The following is a 20,562-nucleotide window of genomic DNA, read 5'->3' as shown; positions in this document are numbered from 1 at the left end:
TAAAGCAATTTGTACGCCCTAACTCCTGTCCAAAGCAGTCAGTGTCCATATTTGCTCTATTATTTTGAATGTGTGTGCACATTTCAAACCTACTAAATTACCGCACATTGATGCTAGTCAATTATTTAATACCTCACCGCATGCCTTGTAGCAACTCCTCCTTCCTTAATTATTTATTTATACACTTTCACTTAAAATTCCAACGGAAGAGAGATAAGCACTCACCGAGCGCCGCCAAGTCGCGCTGTCCTGATATTCTGTTAACTGCTGTCATAAAATTTTCTCATCAATTTCAATTGCTTGTCGTTCCCTCTTCCGCTATGCACAGTTATTCCTCCACAATAAGCTATAATTACCTGGCGGGACCTTAGTCATTCGTGGTGAGAGGCCGCGTGTCCGATAAGAAAGCATTTTGCTTGTTATCGCTCATCAGCTTCGCGTGAGTTCTGCGATTACGGTATGTAGGCGGGTTCGTGGTCGAGCAGCAGTACGTTTTTATTATTTATGCTAATTTTGGGTGTAGTGGTCATGTGGCCAGTCATCATCGCGTGACTTTGAAAATATTTTTAATTTGGGTTGGATCCTTATTAGTATGAAATGAACTAAGCCGCTCTGTTGCTTCAAATTAACGTAATTTTTTCTTAATAGAACGTTGATTTCATTCAAATGTAAACAATATTCTTCAATTGATTTTTAGAATACCACAATGATCAAGGACTTTAACAGGTTGCTGCTAAGGCGGTTTATATAACCCTGAAAGGAATTAAGATCGGTAGATCTAGGTAGTAAGTAGATCCGTATGTGAGTATTTAGAATATTGTTATTCTAAAAAGAATAAAAAGTTTGCAAAGCAAGACTTTTCAATATGTATGATATGAGGAACTTGGAAAGTCTACTGTGTCACGAACACTAGTATTTGAGTCACACAAAACAATCCAGTGGAGTTCGTGAAGTCATGTCGTACGAACCGTCCTTCTACCTCTCTTTTAATGAAGATAACATTGAAAAAGTTAAAGAGACAGTGTTTGAAAATCGTCGTCTTGGCGTTAGAGAGATAGCAGAGATAGCTCAATATCTCTTATGGATAAATTCAACACATTGTGGTTAATGTTTTGGGTATGACGCGTGTCAATGCTAGGCCCGTACCAAAAGTATGATGTGGTTCAGCACGATCCTTCAACAAGGTTAAATAGTCAATAATGAATACTGCTTGGACGTTTTGAGAAGCTTATTTGAAGCAATTTTCGGCCAAAATATGCCGTCACAGCATGATTGTGACTGATTTTTGGCTCAACGAAAAACACGAGTCTTGGCTTAGCCACCGTATTTGCCAGATTTGTCTCCCTGTGTATTTTTTCTGTTTTCGAAACGGAAAACTCTGCTACGGATCTGAAGCTCTGTTATGTGTTTTCTTTTTTCTATTCTCGAAACTGAAAAATCCGCTTCGGAGAACGCATCGTAAGTCCAATGAAGCTATTAAAAGTCATTTTCTGAAAGCACTGTAGGCCAACCGAAACAAGGCTTATAACAGTGTATAGAAAATTAGATTAAATATTGACATCCTTCTATTGGCTCCAGAGCGTATTTTGCAGGCGATAATCGATCAATCAAATTTGAGTAAGTGGTAAGTACAATCTCAAGCCGATATTCATAGTCTCTGGAACTGTTAGCTTGTTAAAAAGTAATCTTCAATATGTTACAAGTCTTTGCTGAGAAAATTAGCTTTTCGGATCACATGTCTGGTGGAAAAGAAAGATTCAAATCACATTTATTTTGAGCTAAATAGCTCTGAATGCCATTGTAGCAATTGCTTTTGTGGACAACCAATGAACAACTGTAACAGAAAGCATTCGGAAATTCTGACTGCTGCATTCAATGTGGCTTCCCTAACACGGCTTTGAGCCTGAAAGTCAAAGTCCATTGTCGGAACGTTGCAAAGCATGCAACTCTGCACATGATTCAGTAAGTTGAGTATTTCATTTACGGACAGAACTGCTTTAACTGCCTTTGACAAGATCAGTTTACATTTATTTTTAATAGCACACTTCCTTAGCTTTGTCTAAAGCACAAATATAGAAACTAACAAATAAGTTGAGTAAATAAACAAAGAGATAAATGGAGAGGAAGTAACTAATTAGCTGCAATAAATGCAACAACCGCTTGTGATGGGTTCATACGAGTCCTCTACACATATGTATATACAAGTGATCTTGTTGGAAATAACGCTTAGCAGACCTTTAATATGAGTGTGAGTCATATTTTAAGTGAAATTTTGGGTTTTAGAAAGGTAAGTGCACAATGTGCCGCATTCGCTAACAATGGAACAAAAACACATTCAAATGCGACTTTTTCAGCAACATTTGGAGCGTTATAAAAAGGATAAAGTGTAATTTATGCGTCGATTCATCACTCTGGATGAGACTTGGGTCTATTACCGTGCACCTGAATCAAAACAAGAAGCTAAAGAGTGGTGTGAACTGGTTGTTCGGCTTCAAAACGAATACGTGTTCGAAAATCGGTCTAGAAGATTATGGCATCAGTTTTTTGGGAAGGGAGAGAAATTTTGTTTGTGAATCACTTGTAAACTGGTAAAGCAATTAATTCTGAATATTATTGCAACCTGTTGGACCAGTTGAAGGAAATATTCGTGAAAAAATACACGGTTTGTAAAAGAAAAAAATCCCTTTTCACTAGAACAATGTACCGTGTCAAAAGAGCATTTTAAAGTTGAAGCGTATTTTGCAGACCTTCCGGTTGCTCACTTTAGAGATGGGATCCACAGATTGGAGAATCGTTGGAGCAAGTGTATTAATGTTCTGGGAGATTATACTAAATAATAAAAGAATCATAAAATTATGTTGTGTAAAATTGTTAGCTTCTATATTCCTATAGGGAGTATTTGTCTACGTAAGTGTGTATGTGTATTTTTGACAGTGCTATATTCATATGTATGCAGTTGTCTGTCAGTTGAAACTTGTGCGTACATTCTCGCTTCTGTAAAGCCACTTTGCATATGTTAGTCTTCCTTTGCGCTCAAATGTATGCAAGGCTAGAAGCCATTATGAGTGAGGAATGAATATACTAATATGTATATGTACAGTTGCCTAGTTATTAGCCAACTTTGGCAGCGGAGTTCTGAAGAGCAGGAAAACAAAATTAGCATTAAGCGCATTTACAAAACATAATCAACAAAAGTAGAGGCATGGCGCATTGTGGATGGCATACAGCACGCTAAATGTGAGAGCGGCGCAACCAGGAAAAATAAGAGCTACAAAAGACAATTTATTTAGAAAACTTGTTTTTCAAAAAGAACAAGATCTGCTGAAGGCAAATAATTGTAGTAAAAATTAATATTTATTTTGACTTTTGAAAAAGTTTGTGAGCGTTTGGGAGGCTAAATCCAATTTTATACATGGCTTACAGTCACTTTTTTGCCATTAAGAGAAACACTCTCTGCAATGGCAATACTGTGATTTTCTAGTACTGTTTTCAGTTATCGTCTATAACAGAGGTGGATGGACAACTCGTAGGTGGAAAGTTTTCGAAGGCTTCTGACCTACACTGAATGCTTTGTTCCATTCAAGTACCTATGCTCGTGATATAGTAGAGTCCTCAAAACACTCAAAATACTTCTGCAACTTTTGCAACGATTTCGTACCCATAATTCTATATAGGTTCCGGCATTCGAAGTCTAACTAACTTCACACCGTTCACGCAGTTGTCGCACTGGAATTAGCTATTTATAAATTTATTGGATGACAGCTCGGAGTATTATTCACTAGTGTACAAAAGTGTTTTGCCAAAAGTGAACGCAAAAAAAGTGATCAGCGATGGAAATCACAGCCAGCAATTGTTCGTGAGCTCAAACACCTTAATGTGAATAAAGTTTTTGTTTATCGCACCATCACTCGTTACAATGATACTGGTAGCATCGTAAAACGCTATTGAGGTGGTCATCAAAAGACTGCAACGTCACGTGAGATGGTTCGGAAAGTGGAGAACCGACTTGAGCGAAATCCACGACCAAGTGCCAATCAAATGGCTAAAGAACTGGAAATATCCGACCACAGCATCCGACGCATATTGAAAAATGAGCTCAAGGCCAAGCCTTACAAGTTCCAAAAGGCCCATGATCTCACACCGAAGCAGCAACAAGTAAGACTTGAGAGAGCAAAGCAGTTGCTTCGCTTGGCCGAAAGCGGTCAAATTCCGAACATTGCGTTTTCTGACGAAAAAATTTTTCCAATTGAGCAATTCGCAAAACAATAGGATTTACTTGACCGATCGTTCGTACGAAAATCGGTTGGCCACCAGGAGACAGCACCCGCCACAAATAATGGTTTGGGTCGCTGTCACCGCAGATGGGCGCTCTCCCATTGTTTTCATCGAGCATGGCGTCAAAGTAAATTCCACTTATTATCGGGAAAGTATTCTGGAGGCTGCTTTGAACTCGTGGGCAAACAAACATTCCGGTCGCAAACCATGGACGCTTCAACAAGACTCAGCACCGTATCACAAAGCGCGAGTGAACCAAGAATGGCTGAAAAAGAACGTTCCGAACTTCATTACGGCCACACAATGGCTCTCGAATTCACCAGATGCGAGTTAAATAATTTTCCAAACCAAACGTATGGCCGGACCCTATAGGAAATACAAAATTCGCTCAACTTATGGCCAACACAATCGGCCTACTATTCACAACACGATCACCCATCTTGAGACCCAGCATTCATTATTGGATAATATTCGATGGAATAGACCACGTTCATCACGCATTGAATAAAATATAATAGCAGTAGCTGAGAGTGTACATGAAGACCGGGGAGAGTCGGCGTCGTTCGCAGCACCTCGGACTGACATATGGAACGACTAGGTGCATCCATGAGCTCTGGAAAAGTTCCAAGAAGTTCCGACGGTTTGAAGATAAGTTTTGTTAAGCGAAGACGCCCATTTCTGGCTTATTGGATATGTAAACAAGCAAAATTGCCGCATTTAGAACGAAGGGTAACTTGAGTTATTCAAGAGCTGTCCATTTTATCCCGAAAACGACAATGGTTTGGTGTGGTTTGTGGGCCGGTTGAATCATCGCTCCCTATTTCTTCAAAAATTGGAGACGTCACCGTCTATGGCAGCCGCTATCGTCATGATAACCGACTATTTGATGACTCAAATTGAAGCTAGTGATCTCGCCGACATTTAGTTGCAACAAGACGGCACCACTTCCCACACATCACATCAATTAATGGATTTATTGAGAGAACACTTCGGTGAGCAGATAAATTCATGTTTTGCGTCGGTCGATTGGCCACCAAGAGTGTGATATCACACCGTGAGACTTTATCCTGTGGGGATATGTAAAGTCTTAAAGTCTATGCGGACAATACCGCTTCGATTTAGGCCTTGGTGCAAACACTACGCGTATCATTCACCAGTTACCAGTCAAAATGCTCGAACGAGTCATCGAAATTGGACCCAAGAAATGAATCATCTGAGACGTAGCCACGGCTAACATTTGAAAGAGATAGTCTTCAAAAAATAAATGCTAAAGAATATTTTTCGAATGATAATAAACATTCTTCATTAAATTTGAAGTTTATGTGGCGGTTATGAGGTGCCTTACTCGGTCATTCCATATCGACGGTATATAATAACTATTGATAGAAGTAAAATGTTAATGGTGAAACTCAAAATTTTAAAGATTTATGTGTTCATCGAGTATATACAATATTTTTTCACACGCTAAGTCAATATTTAAATTCTGTAGAATAAAATAATGCGCAATAGTTTTCAGCATGGAAATCACTTTCAGCATGGAAATCACAACCGAATTAGTTTTTATACTTTGACGAAAATCGAAATGTTGGAAAAGTCAAGAATTAAGATAATTTTCGAATGTTTATGCTCCTAAATAATGATAATATTTAGACATATTTGATGTTCTTTCAATATTTTTTGTTTGCATATTCTAAAGCTAACTTTTACTGAAAATTTGAACAGCATAAAATGGCATTTAAACCTCATTTGACTTGTTCATAATATTTGACTAAGTAAGTACGTGTTACGAAAATATTCAAATGACTTAATCTGTTGCAATTGCCTGGCAGTCACAAAGTTCAGGGCAAACTTGCAACACTTGACTGCACACTCGGCAAAGCTCATTCAAATAGTCAGAAACACTAAATCACAACTGGCTTGGCTTATTCATTTTCTATACTCATTCCAAGTTTCCTCGTTCGTTGATGCACTTACACTTTTTGTTTTAGCTTCCTGGCTATTGATGGAGTGGCATAATTTCTTGAATCAACAACACGCTTCAACGCTCAACGCATTTGCTTTGCTGCTGCTGACTGCTGCCGGCTGCTGAATGCATTGCAAGTTCTGTGGCAGATTTTCATGAAATCTTTGCTTTCATAAATTTATCGTTAGTGCGGAAAATTTGATTTTTGTAATGGTTAGTGTTGTTGTTGCTTTAACAGCATTTATGCGTGAAGTGTATTGCACTTGCGTTTCTGAAGTGTGCAAATATTTGTACAATTTGCAGTTAAATGACTTAAGAAATTTTTAAATTGTATGCACAAATTATATAAACACACATATTTATATACTATACATATTTATACATTTGCATAGAAAATACACAATTTTCTAATAAATCGCATTTTTGAATGGAAATTCTTTGGTATTTCAAGAGGAATGTGATTTGCGTGGCATGAAAGCTGTCTGTTGGGATTGGAAAATAAAATTTGGATAAAAATTTTGTCAGATCGCAACACCAAATGCTTAAACTTTTAAATCAAAATGATTAAATGCCTAATTTTAAATATCGGACGCTTGAGTAAAGATGTTGATAATATGTATAAGGGTAAAACCTTCTCCATATTCATACTTCTAAAAATTAGTAACGAGTCGCGTTATGGACAATCCGAATTGTAAGCAAAAATATAATATAAATATAAAAATATTCAGAACAATTACATCTAGCCAACCTCAAGGAGGACCTCCGAAAAAAAGTAACTGGCAGTGAGGAAAATTTGTCTGCTTGAATTTATCTCAATTTGAAACACTAAAAAAATATAGTCTTCAGGATGACTATACCAACTACTGTGATCAAATTGAAAGGTGAATTTTGTCCATTTCATTTCCTTCAAGGTAATCCCCTTCCGCTGCAATATACTTATGCCAACGAATTTTCCAATAATCATAGCACTTGGAAAAATTCTTCATCGTGATGGCCATAAGAGTCTTCTGCGATTCAGCTTCTATATCCTCAATTAAAGAGAAAATACGGCATATTTTACAGTACTACTACGATAAAGGCAAAAATGCATCTCAAGCCGTCAATAAAATTTGTGCAGTTTATGGACCCGATACAGTTTCCATTTCCACCGCACAACGATGGTTTCAACGATAAAATCGCTGAATTGGTCGAAAGAGACCGGTATAGTAGTCATCAAACCGTTATAAACCATTTGAAGAAGCTTGGAGTCACTAAGCAGCTCGATGTATGGGTGCCACAATATATACGATCCAACAACGAGCCGAAATTTGTAAAAATTGTTGTGACGTCGTTGTGACAAATGTTGCGAAAAGAGCGCCAGAATCGTCGTACGTTAATATGCGTTATTGGTCAGGCAACAATCCACACGTGCTCCATGAGACACCATTGGACTCCGAAAAAATTACAGTTTGATGCGTTTATGGGTCGGGGGAGTCATTGGGTGGTACTTCTTCCATGATGGCCAAGACCAGCACGTTGTTGTGAATGGGAATCGCTACCGCTCAATGATACCCGAATAGTTTTGGCAAGAATTGGACGATATGGACTTGGACAGTATGTGGCCGAAAATTGGGTTCAGCGTCTGGATTTCTGAAAGTGTGTCCGCGGTGGCCATGTAAAAGAAATCTAATTCCATACATGATGGCATCGAATGTACTTTCACTTGAATAAAGAATTTCATTGATGTCCCAAACTGCTTTTGTAGAGCCCTTATTGAAAATTCCGTTATGAACACGGATAATGTTCGAAAGAGTAGACAAAAATGGCGACTTGTCGGTTTTGCGAAAAATTTACACTTTAAATTGACTTAAAAAATCGAAATATTATCAAAAATCTTACTCCTTATGACGAATACTTCAGCTCGACTTAAACTGAACCTCCATCTGGTATTACTAACGACCAATAGATTTATATATGACGTGACAACCGGCAAGTAGTTATAACCTAACTTATGCTTCTCGAGCCAGCTCTCCCCAAAGCTCTTTTTTTTAAACTAGCAATCCGAAGAGCTTTTTCAAAAATGTGTTTGCAGACATAATGAGCCAACATCCCACGAAGTCGGTGTCGTAGACTCGTGTTGTTTAAAAAAGATGGCCCATTGAAATCAATAAATATATGCATATGCGACACCAACGCTCCAGACTGTGCTGCACAAAGCAACTAAGCTTTGTAAATTTTGAAATCAAAAACTTAAAAGCTGAAAAAACATTAAGCGCAAAGTGGAGCGTTGGAAAGTAAAAATATAGCGAAGACATCACCAGCAATACAAGTGGAAAATCTTGCTGAAACTTTTCTAAGCGTGAGAATGAAGAGACTTCTAAACAGTTGAGGCAATCGGGTGGGTTATGAGGGTAGCAGAGCAGACGTAAAAGCTAATTTCATTTCGCAACCTTCGCGTATCTGCAAGCAAACAACCGCTCCTGAAAGGGTTAAAAAAGCAAAAATAAAAATAAATCTCCGATTTTTTATTTCCGCCAGTCGAGTTTTTAAGAGATCAAAAAGTTTTCACACAAATACTCACACACTTTTTTTATTTCACCCACATAAGTAAATATGTACATATGTATGTAAGTCCACAACGGCATATGAGTATTGTGTTTACACATATGCTTGTAGGTATGCGCGTGTGTTAGTGTATAAGTAAATGCGGGTAACGGATAAAAGAATGGCGATATAAAAGGGTGGCAGCTTCAAAATGTAGAAGGAGTTGCACTGCAATGCCAAGGGAACTTTGAAATGAAGTTATTTTATTTAATTTCTTTTCAGGCTTTTTCATGCCGCTGATAACCTTCGAAAGCCTACAAAAGCGTGAAAATTTAATGTGATTTGTTGCGTTTGCTGTTGACGAAGATGATGAAAGCAGCGCTTAAATCCTTAGAGAAATACTGGTTGTTACTTTCAGAGGCACGCGGCAGGATAAAAGTTCTTTTACACGAGTTCTTTCAACTTTATTAAAAACTTGTAAACTTCATAAGCTAAGTGGAAAATAAGTAGAAATAAGTTGTATTGATTGTGATTTCATTTGAAGGTGGAAAGAAAATTTAATGTATGCAAGTGATTTCTGCGCAGAAAGTTTAATGTATGGAATTTAGTTTTTCAAAAAATTTCAGTTAAAAGTTGTAATTAAATATGGAATCATGTGAATTCTAGTTATGAATTGTAGGTATGTAAGTTCATTAATTGCTTTCTGCAGAATTATTTTGGATTTGGAGAAATCAGATTAATTTCTGACCAAGGTGGGAAGTAAATGTTGGATATGGAATCAGTTGAATTTTGTTGCAGAGTTATTTTCGGAAGTCTATTTTATCACAAACCCTAGCATTTGAAGCATAAAGCATTCAGAGAAGGTGATGAAGTCACCTCTGTTAAAGACAACGAAATACTTGAAAATTGTCGTGTTGACATCAGAGATCAACATATGGCTATCTTATGGATCGATTCATCACATTTTCGTTAATGTTTTGGGCATGACACTTGTCAACGCTAGACTTGCACCAAAATACCTGCAAAAACGACGTTGAGTAGATGTCGCAGCAGAGATGCTTGACAATGAGGCTGAGAACCCTACATTCATCAACGAAACCGTCCAACAATCCAGCGATTGGTGCCACAAAAATGAATTGAAACCGACAAAACCACATCCATTGTATAGTTTATCATGAGTTGGTTTCAAACGCGTCAATAGTTAAAAGGGAATAGTACTTGGCCGTAACAATGCGTTTACATGAAGCAATTCGACATAAACGCCCGGATTTGTGTGCAGAAAATTCATTGACACGTGCGATGAATTCACCCGCTCTGATTCTCTGTGACTTTATCTGCTTCAGGGAACGCGGCACCAGGCCCTTGAAGCCATTCAAAGTTGTTCGCTAAAAGCACACAAGACCATCTCAGCTAGTATTTAAATCAAGAGTATGAAAAATTAAATAAAACATTAGCATGTTTTATTCCACCAAAAGAAGCCTATTTAGAGATAATATAATATCAAAAAATATCAGTGCGGGTCAAATTTGATCAGATGCTTAACCAACCATATTTATGTAATGGCGAATCGAAAAGGCCGTAGGAAATCCCTATTAATGGAAGCTGACTCATTATGTCTATTTGAAAATTCGTAAAAAAGGTGTAGACTTTGGCAAGTCAGAGTGCCATATCCTACTTCGAATTAAAATACGTTTCTGTGATAATAATTCTGTGAGAATCAGTTATATACTGTCTATGTAGATCCACAAAAATTCACAACTTTTTTTGAGTGAATTTTCCAGATCTTTGTCGTTAGTTAACCGTCCTTGAGAACAATGTTTAATAAAAAGAGTAAAAAAATTTCAATTTGTGGCAATAACAAGAATTCTAGGGTGAAAATTAAGCAAAGATCAACCTTCTGTAATGTCCATCTCAACCATCATAATTTTAATAAATATTGAAGCGATTATCGTTCACCTAGAATACCGTTTATTAAAAAATAACGATTCTATGCTGTTTAGCACTGGGAAAAAATTTAAGACAAATGAAGCTTAGAAGGAATGTGCTTAGAGAATTTTTCGTTAATTAATCTAATAAACGGAGGCCTGACAGCAGTGAGACAGATATGTCCACAACTATTTGTTTTGACAATTGCAAGACAAACTGATGGCTTGAGTAACTATGCTTACATTTAGGATCACATTATTTCGACAATCAAAATATAAGCTTATTTAAAGGGACGTCCCGGAAAATACTTAGTGCATTTAACGAAGCAATAGAAATTAATATGTCTTAAACAAACTCCATGGCTCATGGACTTGCATATGAGCTCAGTAGATTCAGCGTAGTCTGTAACAATTTAGATATGCATATTTTTGTACTGAAAAACTCAGTTTGTTTTCCTAAAACCAAGTTGTATGGAAAAAATGGCAAATTTAATTATGCATTGTTTGGAAATTGCAATGGGTCGTAAAACAATGCATAGCTGCATTTACTAAATTGCTGTGTGTGTTTTTCGAATATTTGTTTGTTGTTGTGTTTCCTCTTTTTATTCTAGCAGCACTTTGCAAATTGATAACAACCACATGGGCACAAGGCGGGCAAACACCATTCGCTCTTGCACAAACAGACGAGGACAGTTTGAGAAATCAGATTTAACACTTTTGTAGATTATAATATCATTAGCCAGTTACCAGACGAAATGCTCGAACATGTGAGACGTAGCCGCCGCCAATATTTGAAAAAGAAAATTTTCAAAAAATAAATGGCAAAGAAAATTCTTTCGAATGATAATAAATACTTCCCATTAAACTTGAAGTTTCTGTGTGTTTTCATTAAAAAGTAGGAAACATCGAATTGGGTCACCCTTTATTTGCAACAAATTAAGAGTGTATTGCTTTTTTATTACAATAGACGAGGTCTAACATATGTAAGTATGTGTGTTCTAAGATATCGCAGAATACTAGAGCGGCTATGAGGACAAAAACGTTTTTAAAAACATACCCTTCTGAAAAATACGAATACGACAGCGTATATTAAGTTTTCCACAATGTGACCAGAACCAACCAGAAGAAAACATCAGAGACCTTAAAAAATATAAAGAAAAATACAAAATATTTACTCGTACATTGTGAGTTGAGTGGATGTAGCCGTCTGCCGTCTGCCTGTACATAGCTCATATGTATATTATTCAGTTTTTGAGATACCGATATGTCGGAATTAACGATGTCGAACCACTATAGCTGTCATACCAACTGACCGATCTAAATCAATTTTGAAATGGAATCTTTTGTAAAAGGTTTAATTCACATATCGCCTAAACCACTTAAGCTATAATAACTAAATTAGCTTAGAACCAATCCTTCAAGTACCTGTAAAAATGAATGAAATTGGATGACAATTCCACACGCTGCCAATACAAGTATAACGATTCTGTTAAAAACTACTCAAAACGCGATATGTCGGCAAGTAAATACGCCAGAGACATTAAATTTTATCTGCGAAATGGTTTAAAAGGACTTTAATGGAGCCGAGTCGGTCAAAATTAGACCATGGGTGTGGCGCCGACCACTTTTAAATGAAAACACATATCATACTTGGTCGACATCGACCAAATTTTATACATACAGGGTAGGCCATTTAAAGTTGACCCATCTGGCAACGCTGTAACTTTTAACAGCGCTGACAAATCGGCTAATGTCATACCGCGTTAGAAGCGTCATTCGAAGACAATTTATACCATGGAACAGTACACTCCAAAAGAACGCGCTGAAATTGTTCAGCTTTATATTCAAAATAACTTTTCAATTGTGTTAACTCAACGTGCGTTTCGCAAAAAAAATAAAGTGAAAAGTGCTCCAGTTAAGAACACAATTAAGTCTTTATACGCAAAATTTGTGAACACCGGTAATCTCAGTAATGCCAGTCATGTATCCAGACAACGCACAAGACGTTCTGATGAAAATATCGAAGCTGTACGAGCCAGTATTGAGGAGACTCCATCGACATCGAGTTATCGCCGCTCTCAGGAATTAGACATCTCTCGCACCACTCTCCGACGCATAATTCATAAAGATTTGAAGATGTTTCCATATAAAATTCAAATGGCACAAAAACTAAACCCAGCTGATTATCCGCGACGCCTTAATTTTGGCAAATGGGCCATCGAAATGGCTGAAAACGAACTTGACTTTTGGCGAAAACTCATCATGTCAGACGAGGCACATTTCTCGTTGAATGGAGGCGTAAACAAGCAAAATTGCCGATTTTATGCCACCGAAAATCCTCAATTAATTGAAGAACAGCCTCTTTACGACCAAAAAGTAACAGTTTGGTGCGGTGTTTGCGCGAATATGATCATCGGACCGTATTTTTTCGAAGACGATGATGGAGCCACGACAACAGTCAATGGTGAGCGTTATCGAGCCATGATAACGGATTTTATGATACCCATTATTCGCGAAAATGACATGGATAACTTCTGGTTTCAACAGGACGGGGCTACATGCCATACAGCTCGACCAACAATCAATTTATTGCGACCATTTTTCCCCGGGCGATTGATATCGAAAAATGGTGATGTTGACTGGCCACCGAGATCACCAGATTTGACGCCACCAGACTTTTATTTGTGGGGTTATTTGAAATCCAAGGTATACGCTAATAAGCCAAAGACCTTAGCTCAACTGAAAGCCAACATTCGACGTGAAACAGCCGCCATATCATCCGAAACATTGGCCAAAGTCATGGAAAATGTCGAAAAAAGAGTGCATTTAGCTGTCAAAGCTAAAGGTGCCCATTTACGCGATCTAATTTTTAAATATTAGCTGAAACAAATCCCCTTGGACCAAAATAAATTATTTTTGAAATGAACAAAAAACATTGTTTTCTTTTGTTCTTTTTTTTTTAGAAACAAATGGGTCAACTTTAAATGGCCTACCCTGTATATACCCACTATCTTGATATTCCAGTGACGAAAGTGGCAAAATTGGACTACAACTACGCCCACTTTCCATACTTATTACAAATTTTATACTCAATCCGACTACTTAATTCTGCAAATCAAGCACCTATTAATGCCTCTAAGCCATCATATGAGAAATTGTTCAAATTGGACCAAAACTATTCAAGACATCCAATAAGTGGACCCCAGTTTCGATTACGAACTCCTTATCAATCAGAAATGATCCGTTTCCGGAAATTGTAATTATATTCCACGGGTAAATGATATTTCAAACAAATGAATTTTGCTAAATTGGTATGATTGTTCTTAATTACTATGCCAAATATGAGCGCGATCTATCCACAAATTTGTTTACAGCAGCTGTTTAAGTCGGTACACCTCAGTAGTGCGTTGTCATTTTTACAATGGATAAGATAAAAATATCGAACAAAGAATTGTCTCAAGTTTTGTATTTCTGACGAAATTTCGAGTGCAAAATCTTATTCAGTTTTATCAAAAACACAAGCCAACGAGTGGTACAAAGCCTTCAAAGACGATCGAGAGATCGTTGAAGATATGCCTCCTTCTGGACAATTTCGAACTCTTTAACTGATGAAAATAATAAAAAAATGAAAGATATGGTGCTTGAAAATCGTCAGGTAAGTGTTGGAGAGATGACAAGATAGCTCAATATCTCTCGCGAGTTCGTTCGTATGATTTTGGTGGATATTTGTGGGTATGAAACGCGTTCTTGCTTGACTTCTCCCTATAAAGCTGATTTTTTCCAAAAATAGTACCGTAAACAGCCCTCTTTGGACATTATTGATAGTGCGAATTCCGATCCCATATTCATGGAGAATATTATAACTGCCGATGAGCGATGGGCTTATGAGTTTTACATGCAAACAAGTCAACAGTCATCGGAATGGAACCCGTTTTTAGTCGACCGAAGAGATAAAACAAAATACGATGAAAGAGCTAAAGGCCATCACAAAAAGTACTTATGAAAAGTGTTTCGAGGAATGGAAAAATCGTTGGCATAAGTGTATTGCATCCGATGGGGATTACCTGAAGGCAACGAAATAAATATTGAAAAATAATTAAAAAACTTGAGTTTTATTCACAATTCGGGGAACTTTTTTGTCACGAAAAGGTGAATTTCTCTCAGTTTAGTTTCATTAAAAATTTATTTGAATATTTAAACAAATTTACATTGGCTTTTTGTGCAAAATGGGTTCATCTTTGGTAATATCTCTTTCAACATCGGGTCTGCGAGCAGTGGTAGTTCTAAGAACTCGTGCTTAATGGAGATAAATAATAAATAAAAATATAATGTATAAAGCAAGGTTTTGAGCAAGGTGTAGCAATATAGCTAGAAATAAAAAATGATTATTTTTTTACTTGAAAAATTAGCAGAAGAAAAATATACAATAACAAAAAGATCGTAGCTATTTTAACGGCAAAAAAATTTCAAGTGAGAACGTGGGAGAATTTTTGACTACCAATGCCAGTCGATTTACATGCTGATGCTGACTGATCCAAACCGTTGTTAAGTCACGGAAGATTACATTAAGCTCAAAAATATTTCAATTAATTTTTGAAAATTCTAGACCTCCCGAAATAAGTAACACAAACACAAATTTAGTGCTCCAAAAGTACCAGATTAAACCGGTTGACCTCGTTGAAGGGAATAAGCACACTTTTGCTGTTTGTACGCAGCAGATAGATACACAAATGCTTGCAAAACATTGGCATGCAAATTTTTTCCACATTGCAAGCATTTACAAATAATCGCAGCTGCAGCAGCAGCAACAGCATTGCAGTGGCCGATGGAATGGAATGGAATGGGAGCGGATGGCGCATTTTTGTCACTTCTGTCACAGTTCACGAATTTTACGAATTTACGAATTTTCTGAAATTTACAAATTTAGTAAGCACGCACATGTGTGTGTGTGTGTGCGTGAGTTCTCAAAGTTTACTCATTCGAGTTGGCATTGTGTCAATGTTTAATGTAAATAAATTTGCATTTCTCTCGGCATTACAGATGCGGAATCGCAGGGCCGCAGAGCAGAGGGAATGACGGAGGCAGAGGTGTGGATGGGCAATGCGTAGCAAATGAATTTGAAAGTTTACATGCATGAGGACACGATTGACAGCGGCGCACGAGCGCAGCAAAGAGTGCAGTAGGTGTAAGGGTGCGTGTGTGTGTGTGTGTGATTATAGTGTGGCATACGCGTACTGCTAGCTAGCGTTACGACCTGCAGCAAGCCCTTCACCACACATGTGCCCAAGCGAGCAGGCCGCACTCTGGTACGAGCAAAAGTGCTGTGTGTGCTCCACACCGCCCCACCACATGCCCTGCCCACAACAAATGTTGTTTTATAGCAGGCATTCCAATTGTTTTTGATTATTGTCACTCTAGTGCGTTGCTATGTTATTTGTTGTTGGCTTTCATTGTCGCTGATTGCCTGCTGAGTAATGCTGGCGTTGTTGTTGCTGTTGTTCGTGTTGTTGGCCGATCGCTCGGTCGGTGATGATGCAAAATTGATTCACGTAATCGCATTGAATGCATTTTTGCGCCATTGTTTACTCGCCGGCATTGCAATATGCTAATGCCTGCTTCCGTTTGCCGCATGCCACATGCCACACACACACCGCTTGCCGATTGAGTTCAGTTGCACTCGCACGTTTTCGGCTTGTGTTGTTTGCCTTAATTTACGCACACGACTACACAAATGGCAATGCAACTTTAGAGATGATGTGGCAAACATTAAGACTCATTGCTCGGTGAGCAGATGCAAATGGCAGCATGTGTGTGTGAATGTGTGTTTTGTTTCTCATGTTGACGATTGAGAGCGGCGCAACACATAAATTCATTAGGCAAACGTTGTTATGCATATGCCTCATTTGACTGATTGACTGCGTTGAGGACGTGATGACATGAGTACCCGTTTTTCTTTGTTCTCTTTTGTCTGATAAAAAAAGTCTTAAATTATCTGTAAATCGTTATCGAAATGTAATTTAGTGTGGAGTTTCAAAGAAAGAAAATTGTAATCTTGCATATACCGATAGGAGGACGGAGTCATGTGTAGAAGTTCGAGCAAATGAGGAAAGTTCTCTGTTCGCCATTCACTTGGGAGTGGCCAAAAACGATTCTTTTTCATATGGCTCAAGCAGCTCACGACTACCGGTCTTAGACCTCTGGAAGATCCATTGGAGCATCAGTTCAAAGGCGAGCCAACCCCTCTCCAGGGTTGTGCGCTGGGTTTGGAACCCACCAAGTAAAAAGGCCCCCCATTGAAAAGGAAGCAACAAACTTGGACGAAAGACCGGACGATGTGACTAAAGATGTCTTCTATGAGCGCTTGGAGGGCGTAAATATCTTTGTCACAACGGTCGGTAAATTTAGCCTTCATGATGAAACATCCCCAAATGGGTTGAGGTTCATCGAATTCGCCGGGCCCGAAACATGGTTATCTGTGGTACTAGATTCCAGCATATCAAAATTCATCAAGCTACTTGGCTCGAAAAGCCACTAACCAGATCGATTATACTGTGATAGTCGGGAGACAGGTTCCAGCGTTATAGACGTGCGTACGCTCCGAGGTCTTAACTTCGATTCGGACCACTATCCTGAGGCAGCAAAAAACGCACGCCAACAAACACAACGACGACGTCGAGAAGCTGCAATCACAATAGATAGCCGAACGATTTTCTTTCTACTCGACTTGCATTCCTGCTCTCTGAGAGCACTCGTCAACAACTCGGTATAAGGGAACTGTGGGACGGCATTTCAAACTCCTTACGTACAGCTGCAACCGAAACCATTGGTCTTCGGAAAATGCAAAAAAAAAACAGCTGGTACGGTGAGGAGTACCGCGTCGCAGTGGAAAGAAAGCGGACAGCCTACCTCGCAACTTTACAATCGACCACAACACGTGCAGGATGGGACAGATACCGAGAGTTGAAGAGGGAAGCCAGACGCATTTGCATGCAAAAAAGAGAGAGGTCGAATTGCGAGAGTACGAAGAGCTTGACAAGCTGGCCGTTAAAGGTTCTAATATTCTACGATGCGGCGACTTACAGAAGGTTTCAAGACCGGAGCATACTCATGTAGAACCTCCAGAGGCGATCTATTGACTGATGCCCAGAGCATACTAATATTATGGAGGGAACACTTCTCCTGCCTGCTGAATGGCAGTGAAAGCATAACCCGAAGAGATGGCGAACCCGATTTCCCAATCGATGACTATGAAGAAGTTCGAATAGCAATTACCCGTAAGTTTCCTCAACAGACTGATTGGACTTTATCAGTGTGACTTTAGGCCTGGCAAATCAATAATTGACCAGATATTCATCATGCGCCAAATCTTGGAAAATACCCATGAAAAGAGATTCGACACACACTATCTCTTCGTCGATTTCAAAGCTAACAGCATGAAAAGGAGCTGCCTTTATGTTGCGATGTCTGAATTTGGTATCCCCGCAAAATTAATACGGCTATGTAAACTGACGTTGAGCAACACCAAAAGCTCCGTCAGGATCGGGAAGGACCTCTCCAAGCCGTTCGATACCAAACGAGGTTTCAGACAAGGCGACTCCATTTCCTGCTGCTGGAGAAAATAATTCGAGCTGCAAAAGTAAACAGAAAAGCTACCATCTTCTGTAAGAGTGTACAGCTGCTGGCGTATGCCGTTGATACTAATATCACTGGCCATAACAATCGCGCCGTTACTGCTGCTTTCTCCGGAATGGATAAGGAAACGAAGCAAATATGTCTGGTAGTAAACGAGGGCAAAACGAAATACATATATCCTGTCATCAAACAAAAAGTCCTCGCATGCGCGACTTGGCTCGCAGATCACTGTTAACAGTCTTAACTTCGAAGTCGTAGATAATTTCGTCTATCTTGGAACCAGCATTAACAGCAACAATAATGTCAGCGTCGAAATCCAACGCAGATATCTCTTGCTAAAAGAACTACGGATTGAGTAGGCAATCAAGAAGTGAAGTCGACGAACAAAGACCAAACTCTGTAAGTCACTCATTATTCCAGTCCTGCTAGGTGGTGCAGAGGCATGGACGATGATAACATCTGATGAGTCGACGTTGCGAGTTTTCGAGAGAAAGGTTCTGCGGAAGATATGGTCGTTTGCGCATTGGCAATGGCGAATATCGCATTCGATGGAACAATGAGCAACACGAACTATACGACGACATTGACATAGTTCAGCGAATTAAAAAGCAGCGACTACGCTGGCTATGTCATGTCGTTCGAATGGACGGAACATTCCAGCTCTAAGAGTATTCGACGGAGTATCCGCTGGAAGAAGCAGAGGAAGAGGAAGACCTCCACTTCGTTGGAAGGACCAAGTGGAGAAGGACCTGGCTTCGCTTGGAATATCCAATTGGCGCCACGTAGCGAAAAGAAGAAACGACTGGCGTGCTGTTAGGTCGGCTATAATCGCGAAAGCGGTGTCTACGCCAGTAAAGAAGAAGAAGCTATTCTGGCAACATTCGATAAAAATTGCAGTATACTAAATTTCGAGAAAAAAATTATTATATTTTTTAACTTTTAAACTCTTAATGAAAAAGAGGTCGCCCAAAGGATTCATTATGAGTTTATTCCGCGAAAATATTTCGTCAACATTGGCAGTTACTGGTATATTGGCATACTTGTTATGCTTTCCTTGTACTTAGTAAACGTTTTCCTCATTAATCTCTGAAACATACAAACAGGCCCTGTCTGTCTCTCGCTCTCTCTCTATATATGGTAAGTAGTAATATGGTCGCTTGTTTGTTGGCGCATAGAATTTATTGACGTGTCAAAACTTATTTTGGCGTAAAATTGAAAAATTCTTACCACTTCTTTTGTTTATTGGTTTCTGTGCTGTCATTTTTGTTTTCTCCACCCACTTTGTACTTAAGTATGTATGTGTGTTAAGTATATATTAACTTCCCTGTGGAAATGTTTAAGCGAGTACTTATTTAAAATAGTTTTCTCGCTCGTTTTATTGCTGCACTGACAGGCGCACATTGCTCATTTGTTGGCCGCAAAAAATACATCAATCACCGTGAAGCTCAATTTGGGTTATGTTCTTTTTTACCGTTATATATGTATGTTCGTATTGCTTTCAAGTTAATACTTAAGGTATTGCAAAGATCGATATTGCGATTCGGTTTGGAAAGTGAACGATATTTGGTTATGGGATCTTCTTAGGCTATTCATGGGATACTCAAGAACCCTTCCTGAAGCTACAGACTGGTTATAGATAGCGTAGTATCATTACAGTGGCATAGACATCCTGCTGCAGTTGGGAGGTATCCAGCTTAGGTCTGACTTTTTCGTTGGTTGTTCCTTGATCTTCATTAGAACAGCATTCAAATGGAAAGTTTTACTATGGATGGCGGTACAAAAAGGACTGGATGAAGGTACCATGCCGTACCGAAAATCAACCCGACTGGGAGCACTTAAATAGACCAATCTCGAGCGGAGCTTACGATTACCTGGCGCCGTCCGTAATAAGATAGCATTACTTCAGAAGCGGAGGCTAAGCACAAGCGGAACTATTTTTACCTACACTAGTTGGATCCAATATGAACCGGAACAACATTAAGGAATTAAAGAAGTTCGGTTCTTTCGGTAAAAAGCCAGAGGGAGGGAACTAAATGTGCTGAGAAGAGAGCAGCATTTCCTAAAGAGCTTGAAAACATCCGGGCCAAGGCTAGGAGCTTAGCTCGGTCTAGGTAATAGGGCTGGCACTAACTCTGGAGCTGAAGCTAAGCCCAGATCCAGGAAAGCAACAACACCTGCGGAAGCCGGAACCAAACCTTGTAGGAAAAACCAAAATTGTTGATACTAGTAGTGCGTCTGCCAAGG

General features: G+C 38.8%; 1 protein-coding gene across 3 annotated transcripts in view; it reads right to left on the bottom strand.

Moving 5' to 3' along the window:
- LOC105228709 (dynein axonemal intermediate chain 4) overlaps positions 1–20,562 on the bottom strand; it is a 122,007-nt gene that overhangs the window by 57,733 nt on the left and 43,712 nt on the right. The window lies entirely within an intron of this gene.

Source organism: Bactrocera dorsalis, chromosome 4 (assembly GCF_023373825.1).
Source record: "Bactrocera dorsalis isolate Fly_Bdor chromosome 4, ASM2337382v1, whole genome shotgun sequence".
In the NCBI taxonomy this organism is placed as follows: domain Eukaryota; kingdom Metazoa; phylum Arthropoda; class Insecta; order Diptera; family Tephritidae; genus Bactrocera; species Bactrocera dorsalis.
Note: the sequence above shows the minus strand (reverse complement) of the source record. Positions and strands in the feature narration are given on the sequence as shown.